This window comes from Sceloporus undulatus, chromosome 5 (assembly GCF_019175285.1).
Source record: "Sceloporus undulatus isolate JIND9_A2432 ecotype Alabama chromosome 5, SceUnd_v1.1, whole genome shotgun sequence".
Taxonomy (NCBI): Eukaryota; Metazoa; Chordata; class Lepidosauria; order Squamata; family Phrynosomatidae; genus Sceloporus; species Sceloporus undulatus.
The window spans coordinates 99,169,727-99,181,309 of record NC_056526.1 but is presented as its reverse complement, the minus strand read 5'-3'; the positions used below and the strand labels follow the sequence as shown (position 1 = coordinate 99,181,309).

Here is an 11,583-nt window from a genome sequence, read left to right as displayed (position 1 = left end):
GATCATCTTCCATGCCCCGACAGCAAAGACCAGGTCAAGGCTATGCCACACCACATGTAATGGACCAGCAATGTTACTGAGACATTGCCATGATTGTCATTGTGAGCCTTGGTGTTTCAAGCCAGTCTCAGACAGCTTTGGCATCCTTGTCATACAAGCTTGAACTCCCAAACCACAGTCCTAAGGTTCTTCAGCCTTATTTCCAAGACCACCTCAGACAACTCAAGTGGGGAGACTGTTGGACAGCAGGGTGACCAGTAACACTGTTTTGGTTGGTACAAGGTAACAAATACTCAGAACTGGTGGTATGATAAAAGGAGGTGGAATTCTTATGGGTGATGGCTACTCCTCCCCATACCCTTGAATCTGCAGTCTGAGGACAGTGCTAGGACAGGTTCACTCAGGGCTTTAAAATGCATACCAGTTCAAACCCCTTTATCCACAGCAAAAGTTATGGATGATGATGATAATTAATAATAATAATAATAATAATAATAATATATATAATAATAATAATAATAGGTTTTATTTATATACCGCCCAATCACTGGGAATCCGAGCGGTTTACAATAGAGGGATAAGACAGTTCCCTGCACAGGCTTTACAATCTAAAAGACACACACAAAAGGAGAAGGGAATGTGTAGAGGGGGGGAGGGAAATCAGTCCAGCATTCTTCTCTCCTCTGAGGCCTGGACCAAGGCAGATGGACCGGAGGGAGGGTCTTCTTCTTCAGGCTAGCCCCTGATGGTACTGGGCCAGCCTTCTCTCTCCCTCAGAGGCCGAAAAGATGACAGTTAGGGAGGGAGGAGCCTCCTTCTTCAGGCTAGCCCCTGATGGAACTGGGCCAGCCTACTCTCTCCTCAGAGCCGAAAGATGACAGTTAGGGAGGGAGGAGCCTCTTTCTTCAGGCTAGCCCCCTGATGGAACTGGGTCCAGCTTCTCTCTCCCTCAGAGGCCGAAAGATGACAGTTAGGGAGGGAGAGCCTCCTTCTTCAGGCTTGCCCCTGATGGAACTGGGCCAGCCTACTCTCTCCCTCAGAGGCCGAAAGATGACAGTTAGGGAGGGAGGGCTCTTCTTCTTCAGGCTAGCCCCTGATGGTATGGCCGCCTTCTCTCTCCCTCAGATGTATTCAATTTTATTATGGACTAATCTGGCTTTCAAATGGAGCACCAACAGACCAGAGCATATACAGGGCAAACCTGTGGCTTGGAGGGTGGGGAAAGATTGAAATGAGAGGGTAGTTTTCACGAATCTGTCCCATCTTAATCTTTTAAATTTTCCTTTTTTGTTCTCCTGTCACCTATCAGCAGCCATTCCATTTGGTGGCAGCAGAGAGAATTGGGGATAGCAGGATACTCCCATCAATTCAGCTGAAAAATAGCTCCCCTCCTCCCCTAAACTGTTTCACCTCACACTGGTCATATAGTAACTTGAAGAAGAATTGGTGCTTGGTTTGCAATTTTGGTTTTCACATCTTTCATTTCCATTGTGTTATACATTTTAGATGTAAGTCTGCAGGTAGAAACCTGTTCATTTATTGATTTTAGCTTAGCCATGTAGAATAGTAGCTGGTTACAAATAGTTTAAATATGTAAGGCTGCAAATCTGTACAAATGTACATGACAGAAGTCATAAATGAAACTTTCTCCTGAGTTAAGTACTGTATTATAGGGATGTTTTGTAAATGTTTTAAAATGGCGGTATGTTTTTTATCTCTTTTCTTTCAAGTTTTTAAAAAGACATACTGTACTTGAGACAAATATAACAAAAAAGGTATTTGTATTAAAACTAATTTACTTCATATACTAAAAAATACAAATGTCAGTGGTTGATTGATTTACTGCTAAGTAAATGAAGAGAAGTTTGAAAAGTATAAATAGTACCAGAAGCCTGGATTGTGTTATTTTGTTATGTTCCAGAGTAACACAATAATATGAAACCGAATGCAGCTGTTCAAAAGAAATAATTGTTTTAATGTGAGAAGGGTGTGATGATTTACCTTGCAATTTGGCTTAAAGTTATCTGGTTAGGATTGAGAAAGACATTCAGGGGACACTATTGAGAGATCTAACCATCTAGGTGCAATATTAGTGTGTCCCTTTTCTCTCTTCAGTTCTTGGCATGGTGACACCTGTGAATGATCTCAGGGGATCTGATTCTATTGCTTATGAGAAGGAGAGAGAGAAGTTATTGAGATGTAAGCTGGCAGCTTTTATGACTAGCTGATCTCTTTGGCTGGTCACAGCTTATTTACAATCATATAACATGAGTATTTACATCATCATATCTGTTTTTTGGTTTTATCTTACCGTATTTTCCGGCCTATTAAGACGACTTTTGAACCCCTTTAAATCTTCTGAAAAATTGGGGGTGTCTTATACGCCCCGTATGAGGAGGCCGGAGGGAAACTTTATGGGCGGCGCGCGTCACGCGGACCAACGCCGGCTCTCCAAAGCCTCGGAGAGGCCTGGGAGGCCGGCTTCTATGGGCCGGCGCGAGCGCGCCCAGCGCCGGCTCAATGGCATGGGAGGCCGGCTCCATGGGCCGGCGCGAGCGCGCCCAGCGCCGGCCTTCAGGGCCTGGGAGGCCGGCTCCATGGGCCGGGCACGCGGCCCAGCGCCGGCCTTCAAGGCCTCGGAGGCCGGCTCCATGGGCCGGCGCGAGCGCCCCAGCGCCGGCCTTCAAGGCCTCGGAGGCCGGCTCCATGGGCCGGCGCGAGCGCACCAGCGCCGGCCTTCAAGGCCTGGGAGGCCGGCTCCATGGGCCGGCGCGACCCCGCCCAGCACCGGCCTTCAAGGCCTCGGAGGCCGGCTTGAAGGGCGGCGCGATGCGCGCCCATCGCCGGCCTTCCGAGGCTTCGGAGGCGGCTCATGGGCCGGCGCGACCCGCCCATCGCGGTTCCAAGGCCTCGGAGGCCGGCTTGAAGGGGGTGCGTGCGAGCGCGCCAGCACCGGCCTTCCAAGGCCTCGGAGGCCGGAGGCCAGCCCCCTAGGGAGGCGGACGCGCGCCCAGCGCCGGGTGGTCTTGTCCGGCGAGTATGTGAAAATCTATATTTTTCTTTAAATAGTTGGGGGGTCGTCTTATTTACGCCCCGTCGCCTTATACACACTGGGAAAAATACGGTTATTTTATTTTTACACATAGCAGGAATTACTAACTATTGGGGATAACCAACTTCCAAAAGCTACTTGCATCTGGCTCTTAGTGAAACCTACCAAATTTGAATCTATATGATAGGAAAAACCTGACCTGTAATTTAACTTTCAAAGAAAAGGAGGGAATGGGGCTCTGTGCATATATATAACTTTGTATATGTGTATATATAAACATGCTTACTGTTACATTGTGGAAAGGGGATCTTTTATTTTTAGTTTTCAGAACAATTTATAGTATATATTAATAAACTACCAAACATACCAGACCACAATACAAACATACAATACATTAAAATCACCATTATACATTAGATGTCAATACTGACACATCTCCATTCAAAATACCCTCTTTCTTTTAGTACCTCTCAAATACAATTTCTTTCCTTAAACAATCTATATTTCCCCTCTACTCCTTCTTCATTATCTCTTTCTGTTAGAGATAATGGAAAAGGGATCTTTTAAAAGATCACATTTATTAATCAATAGAATACTTCCTAACATTCATGCGCTAATTTTCAGCAAAAACCCTTATTTCTTATGATGCCAGTTTTATTATAGACTCTGAATATCCACTAGCAGGTTAGTTTGTTTCATTTCTGGACTCGTGTTTAGAAAGGGGTCACTATATTTTGAAAATTCAGAAGTTGTTTGTCTATAGCTTAGAGCACACATGAAATAATGAATTCATACTAATCTTGGAATTTCAAATTGCAATTTTGACATTTTGCATGCTACCCACTATATGCTCTGCATAGTCTAATGAAAATGCATTTTAAAAAATCTTACTTAAAACAAGATATTTGGAAAGATTTTCAAAGAAATGACACTGTTTACCATCTGTATTCAGTTGATTTAAAAGGAGTTAATTGTTACTTTGCTGGTAAAAGTGAGTACAAGGGAGAGATAGGAGCAATTAAAGGGGTGTCAAAGGAGGGAGCAAAATATGAATATGTATTTTATTTTTTTAAAGATACTACATTTTTTATATTGTTCCTTGTTCCTTTGTTATATGTTAATTAAAAATACTTATAAAATAATAAATAGGGAGCAGGAATAGATTTTATTAGCTTATGTTACAGTTTGAGCCTTCATAGATTTGAGCGCTTACTTTTAGATTCATTATGTTGGCCTGGGTGATCTACAAAGCCCCATGTGAACTATCCCAGGTTCTGTTTGCTCTGGACCGCCAGAGCACAACTTCATCTGTCCCACCTTCAAAGTGGTTTGGCAACCACTTTATTTGGCCTGTCTGCTCAGCCCCCACATTAAAACAAACCCAAAAAAACTGAAGTGAGCATTTGCACTGTGATAAAAACAGAGCAACAAACTCAAGTTTGCCACTGGATGCGTGAAGCCTAGTTTCTATCATCTGACTGTTGTTGTATTTGTATGGTACGTCTTTGCAGGTTTGTGTCAGTCCAGTCATAGGGCACACTCAGACCATCATTGACATCGATTAAGAGCTGTCCCAGTTTCAGTCATACTGTATATTTTAGGTATCATCTGAACTGTCTTAGATGTAATTTGGTGAGACAACTCAGAATGTTTGGCTTAATATTAACCCCAGTCTAGTTTAACTACTTTAGTTGATATTATAGTTGGCCTTAAAAGGGGGGAGATGATAATATGAAAGATACACTAAAAAGATTTTAAAGTCTGTTGAATATTTCCTATATAGGTATACCTGAGTAAAGAAGTGACGTGTTCCCAGGTATTTTTTTCTTTAACAGAAGATTTGGTATAGAGGGTGGTAGTATATAATGTGGAAATAATACGCATTCCCACAAAAGTTCAATTTGTTTCAGAAAACATTTTATTCAAAACTAACACTATGCACATGTGAAGTGAAACAACCAGGTCAGGTAAGCCTTGAATAACTGAACAAAAACATTTTGAATCTTCTAGACCAGTTTGCATTCAAGGATGATTTTTTTCTTTCGTCAATTTTGATATTATTTAGGCAAGCTGAAAGTTATCAGTGTGATGGAGAAGGGATAGAGAGAGCGTTAGTCCTCCTTCCAGTTCTACTCTGCATTTTTTTCTCTTCCATTTGAGTCATTGCCATGGAGAGGAGAAAATGTACCAGGCATTTTTTTTCCCTAAACCTTGCCTTTTGCCCTGTTTCTCAACTAGCTAATGGTCTTCTGAGAAGGCCTTGGGATCATCTCCAGCCAGAAGTTATATTTGATATGGGGGAAAGTGGGGGAAAACTAGGTCAGCAGCCTGTATGAATGAGGCTGCAATTCCTTTGTGGCAGAGGGAACACTTTTTGTTCCGCACCAGTTGTATTGATTAGATTTGAGATTGCTGGATGTTTGCTTCTGGAATGGTATATTGTTAAAAATGGTGGGGCACCTTTGCATGAAATGCTTCTCTGGGTAGAACTATGACTGTGTTGTTTAACTTATCTGAGGTTTGGAGTACATATGGCTTTAATGACCAGCAGTTCCTACATTCATTCTTAATTCTTGGAATAGTAATGGCTATGATATGTGTATTGCATTCCATATAAAGAAGGCCTCTACAACAATTCTGTCTATGCATACAATATGGATTTCATTTTGGTTTGCAATATTGAATATTCTCATACCTAGAAAACAGATACCCTATCTACTCGACTATAAGTGACTCATGTTATAAGTTGAGGGCAGATTTTGGGCCAAAATTATAGATTTTGTTATGACCCATGGATAAGTTGAGGTAAAAACTTAGGGGCATGTAAGAAAGCATCTAAAGGATGAAGCAGAGGAAAATAATCCAAAGAGCTTGCAAAATTCAACGACTAACTGTTTATGCTCACCTTAAAGGATAGTGCTTCCAGGGCAGTATATGCTCTTGTGTTTTTCACAAGGAATGGTTCCTTTTTATATATATAAAGAGTTCACAAATACATCACTGACATTGACCCATGGATAAGTCTGGTCCATTTTTTGATAAAATTTTAGACTTATACTGAGTATTTTTACATACTTTCTAGCTTGGTGAAATACTTTTGTGAAGGTCTTACTAAACAAGAACTTTAGGGGGAATTTTCTGAACAGTTAATATGCCCTACAGAATTCCCAGAACTTAATTTATTTTTTCTGGATGTTTAAGAGGTTTATATGCATATCAAGAAATTTAGGTTTCAAGCAGAGCTGTCATTCTTCTTTTCATATCTATAAAATAAATATTTTAAGTATTTACTGTCTATTTATATTAGTTTTTATTTTTCATATTTGTAGGTCAGAGTAAATTTGGAGCAGGAACACTTTTTTATTGTACCTTTTGACTGCTCTATAGTGAGGTTACTGCATCCAGTCTGGTAAGTTTTTTTTTTTTTGTTAAACAACAACATAAAAATACTCGAAGTACATGTTGCTATGTTGCCCATAAAACAAAATCTAAGGCACAATTTGTTATGCTAGATTTTGAAGCCGACGTGATTTTTTGTGTAGTGCTGCTTGATGATGATTTATTATTTTATTAAACTTTATTTTCTAAAGCGCTTAATTATACACAGCGCTTGTAACAAAGTCGGTAAAATTAAAGAGTATATAAAAAGCTGCCCAAGGCGTTACTCTCTAAGATATTAACAATTAAAGAGAATAGATAAATATTAACATATAGAAAAGAAAAAACAAATTAAAAAACATCAAATATAAAAACAAATCACATCACATCAATATTTATTCAGACAGCCAGATGACAATCACAAAATTCCCTGAGAACGCTTCCCTAAAACAATATGGTTTTTTTCAGCTCAGCCTTAAACTGGTTAGGAAAGTGATGAAGCCTTGCATTTGCCAGAGGAAGAAAGTTCCAGGAATTGAGGGTGGAGATGAGATAGGGAAGCCTGCCAGGAGGAGGTTAGTAGTCTAGTTGTGAGACCATAGGGCATGGACAGTGTCTTTGCTGGTAGAACTGCTGCAGAATATGTGGATTTTGGCAATATTTATAGAAAAAATCTACAGAACTTTGGCTTGTAGTCTGGATCAGGGGAATGAATGACAAAGAGGAGTCAAAAGATGAAACCGAAGATGCTGGTTCTGGACGGCTGGATAGAGAGTTATTGATAGAAATAGAAAAGTTGCTACAAGATCTCTTACGTTTTAAACAAGATATACCACTATTTTACAATGTTGCTAATTACATCTTCATTTTCTTCCTTGAAAAACTCACAAAATATTGCAATCGGTCATCTGTTCCTTCTTTCTTGATCAAATCATTATTTTAAGAGTTTGAATTCTTACTTGTAACATTATCCAAATATTGTTGTCTGTTTTATTCCTAACTGCAGAGCTTATATTTGCTGAGTCCTCAGTTTTCATTAATCTTGCTTCATTATGTTTTGTGATGGTTTTTTTTTTCTAAATATGCACGACAGCTGTCCATCAAGCTTCTATTTCCAGTTTTATGCCTTCATTTTTATCTCCTTCCTCCTTACCTGCCCTAGTATCTTTTGTGCTTGATAATCCATGTGCCCTCGTTTTCTTTCATTCTGGTCAGAAGTTTTTATATTTATTCTTGACTTTCAAATCTAAACTTTGGAATCACTTTAACATTCAAATGCTTGCAGTCTGTCTCATATCTCCATCTTTAAGCAGCTTATAATTGATTATTTTCCTGTTTTAAGATTTTGTATTATTGAAACTTTTATGGTGAGTTTCTAAGGAAAAACAGTTTGATGAGGAGCATCTTAAGGAGCTGGCTATGTTTAAAAAAAAAAAAAAAAAAAAAAAAATCCTGGAGAAGATAGGTTTAACGAGTGTAATATGATAGCCTGTTTAAGTATTTGAAGGTGATGTTCATATTGAGGATGGGGCAAGATTTGTTTTCTGCTGCTCCAGAGAATAGGACACGGAAACAATGGATGTAAGCTACAGGAAAAATAAGATTCCATTCAGCATTAGGAGGAACTTCCTAACATTAATGGGTGTTCAACAGTGGAACACACTCCCTTGAGAGAGTGTTTAGTCTCCTCCTTTGGAGGTCTTTAACTAGAGGCTGGATGGCATCTTTCAGGGTAGTTGATTTATGTATTCCTGCATGGCAGAAGGTTATAGACTAGATGGCTTCTTTGTGGTCTCTTCGAATTTATGATTCTATGATTTAAGTTTGCATATTAGAAGGCAACAGATTAGTTTTAATTATTTGCCGCCTCTCGATTAGATTCTGAATTTATCTGTCTGATGTATTCCCTGAAGGAAAAGCAGATGTGGTTCCTTTCTCTTGAGCAGGAGTTTTGTTGCAGTGCAGGCAGCTTTTGGGTGAGAATAAGGGAGTGGAATGACAACATATATGGGTCTTTTTTATTTCTGTCTCTACTTGGTTTTTTATATATATAATGTGGATTTTTCATTTTCATTTAAGGTGCATTAAAATGACTTAAATCTTTTCCTTTCCTGCCAAAGAGTATCATGTTACTTTGTTGTGGAGGGAAATCACTCTACGTTATTTAACACTTATTTTATTTACAGGTTAAAATAAATATTTCAAAGGTGATTTGTGGTTGATCGTGGAAGCACCATATTGGCTGTTAATCAAAGCTGGCTTCACCTTGCATTCTGCCATTTTACGCAGTTCGACTATGTTTCAAAAAGTGCATGTTCACATCCATACACAGAGGGGCAAGCGGTTGAGAAAAAATTCTTTTTTACTACAGGTGTGAATTATTAGTAGCATCCAATTTCATTGTAAAAGGCATGTAGTCAGTTCAGAAAGGACCATTACATCACCAAATAGTAGTTGACAGGTAGAAACTTGGTGTTGAGGAATAAGACTAATAAATTTATAAAAACATAGGCATATATACAGTGGTTACCCCTGGATACGAATTGATCGCGTTACGAAATTTCCGGGATACGAAAAAGTTTAGATTGGAAAAAAATGTTCCGGGATCTACGAAGGTTTTTTCGGGTTTTTACGAAATTTTTTTCGGCGCGAAATTTAAACGCAAGCGCGTGCTTAGCTGCTTTCCAGCGCTAACGGAAAGCCTTTTGGGTTGCGAAAATGCATCGTGGTTACGAACGGGGCAGCGGATACGAATTAATTTGATAACCCGAGGTTAGCACTTGTATTTAAATTTAATTCAGAATATAAACTTAGTTATATGAAAAATTGTTTGAAATTTCCCCTAAAGTGTCTTGGAAATTAGGGAGAGTTGTAATTGAAGCAACTTTATGGATCTTTTTTGACCTTTGGAACATTAGTTTAAAATTAAACTGAAACATATTGAGACTTCAGTCAAAAGCATTCATCATGTGAATTACAGATGTAAATAGTTAGGACAATGTTTGATTGGTGTAGTTAAAGTTAGCCTTAATAGTATTTATCACTTGAAATCCCACTTATTATAGCTCTCAGTGGAGAATCTACTTTGTTGACATGAATATGGACCAAATTAGCATTCCCCTGTATGTACAGAACATTAGAGATTTAGGTGAAGAATTTAGTTTTCTAGTTCTTCAGGAAAACCAGTCACTACTTTGTGCAAGTGGAACAATTATGAAATTAAAAGTGCTTGTGTATAGTTATGTAGAAAAAGAAAAGGAAAGGGACATTGTTTAAAAGAGGAGGTGTTCCCCCCCTCAAACGCATTGTAATTTTTAAGGGAGAGGACTGCATATATCTGATATTCAAAGAAGATATTGTCTCACCCTACACTAATCCCACACGCACACCCATTTAGTAGGTCAGTTACAGTTTGTGCATTGTTATTCTTATAGCAAGTACTTTATCTTCTTAAGTGAAGAGGGTTTTAATTTAATAAGGAATGGACCAGGAAAAAAATCAGTTTTCCAAAAATAATTTCATTTCTCCTCTCAGCTCTCTGGATGACTTTCCTATATTCTCCAGTTCAGTCAGACTCAGAGCAGGGCTTGCTTTGTGAGAGGCTGGCATCTTTTTTTTTTTTAAAGCAAAAAAGAAAGAGAACAGGATGAGAGAAAAACTTGGGCTTCATTTGCTTTCCAGTCTTTACTGTGACGAGGGGAGAGGTTGTATTGTTCTCTCATGATTGAATTGTCTCTTTTATTACAGATATTGCCATTGGACTTTTGCAGCCAGTGCCATATTACTGTTTACAGTCTTTTGTGATTACAACCAGCAGACCAAGTGTCTGCTTTCAGTGTTCTATCTTACTTTCCTTTTGAACACTTCCTCGATGGCAAATTTGTACTAGAAACAAGAAAATCTAAGCTGGCAAAGTGGCACACAATGAGCATTTTGAACCACTAATTGCCCAAATTTGGGAAAGCCTGTCATGCAGAAATGGGCACAGTCAGTGCCAACATTCTTATACATCCTTGTTTTTTAAATTAGAAAAGCCAATCTTCTAGTGCAATTTTGCTAGATTCTCTCCCAGCCTGTTTTAAGCCATTGGGGTAGAGATAGATATGGAATAAATAATCAAAGCTAGACCTGACTCTCTGTCTCTGTAAGTTACATTATTTTTCTGCCAATTGTTGAAGACGAAGCTGCCTACTTAGACAGATGAGGAGAAACAGTTCCCATTTTGATCCCCCTTGACACATTTTATTCCTTTGAGCAAATTACTATGTTTCTGGCTATTTGTGAAAAAAAACATTTTCAAAATTATTTTTAAAGTGCAAGGTTTGTAGCATTTCAAATCATTCCTTGCCTCTTGTTCAAATTTGATTTTTGTTCCATAGGTTTGTTCAGTTTTAGAGTTTGATTTTTGGATTGTATCTTGTATTTAACATTTATAATGTGGGAAGGAGATGTGTGTCTCCCTAGACAGAGGAGTGTTGCCTCCATTGGAGCAGCCTTTCTAGCCTCCAGGAGAACTTTGCCTCCCACCAGCTGTTATCCTGAGAAGAACAGAACTTGTCTGTAAAATACAGGATTTTCATATTTTTTTTTTATTATACTCTCTTTATAAAAATGTGTTGTAAATTATCATGTATCTGCAATGAAATTGCCGTCTCCTATGCCAATTTCACCTGATGCATTTGTCACTTGGAGGGTAGCATATCATTGATACCATGGGATTCTTGTGGATGAAGAGGGAAAAAGTGCTGATTCAGAAAAATCTGGGCCCCAAAAGCAAGGTAGTAACTAACACGTACAAAAGGCAAGGAAGAAAGTTTAGTCGCATTCCTCTACTATGCAATAATTCTTTTTCTTTTTCTCTTGTAAGGTTCTTCTTCTCAGAAATCCTGGTTTGGTATCAGTTGGCGAAAGTGTTGAAGAAGCTTTCTACTATCTTCATAATTTGGCTGCTTGCTTGGGAAATTCAAGTAAGCATTTTTTTGTGGTTTTGAGGGCTGACATTATGATCATATATTTGACAAACAAAAATCACTGAGAATGTTTAGTGCTAATAGCAGGAGAAAGGTACGCCAACACGGACATTGCCCTGAACATGTATGCAGATTTTTATTCAGCCTGTAAGGGAATGAGGATGTTTCCTTGAATTGGCATGG

General features: G+C 38.9%; 1 protein-coding gene across 13 annotated transcripts in view; it reads left to right on the top strand.

Moving 5' to 3' along the window:
• ADD1 (adducin 1) overlaps positions 1-11,583 on the top strand; it is an 85,368-nt gene that overhangs the window by 16,806 nt on the left and 56,979 nt on the right. The window lies entirely within an intron of this gene.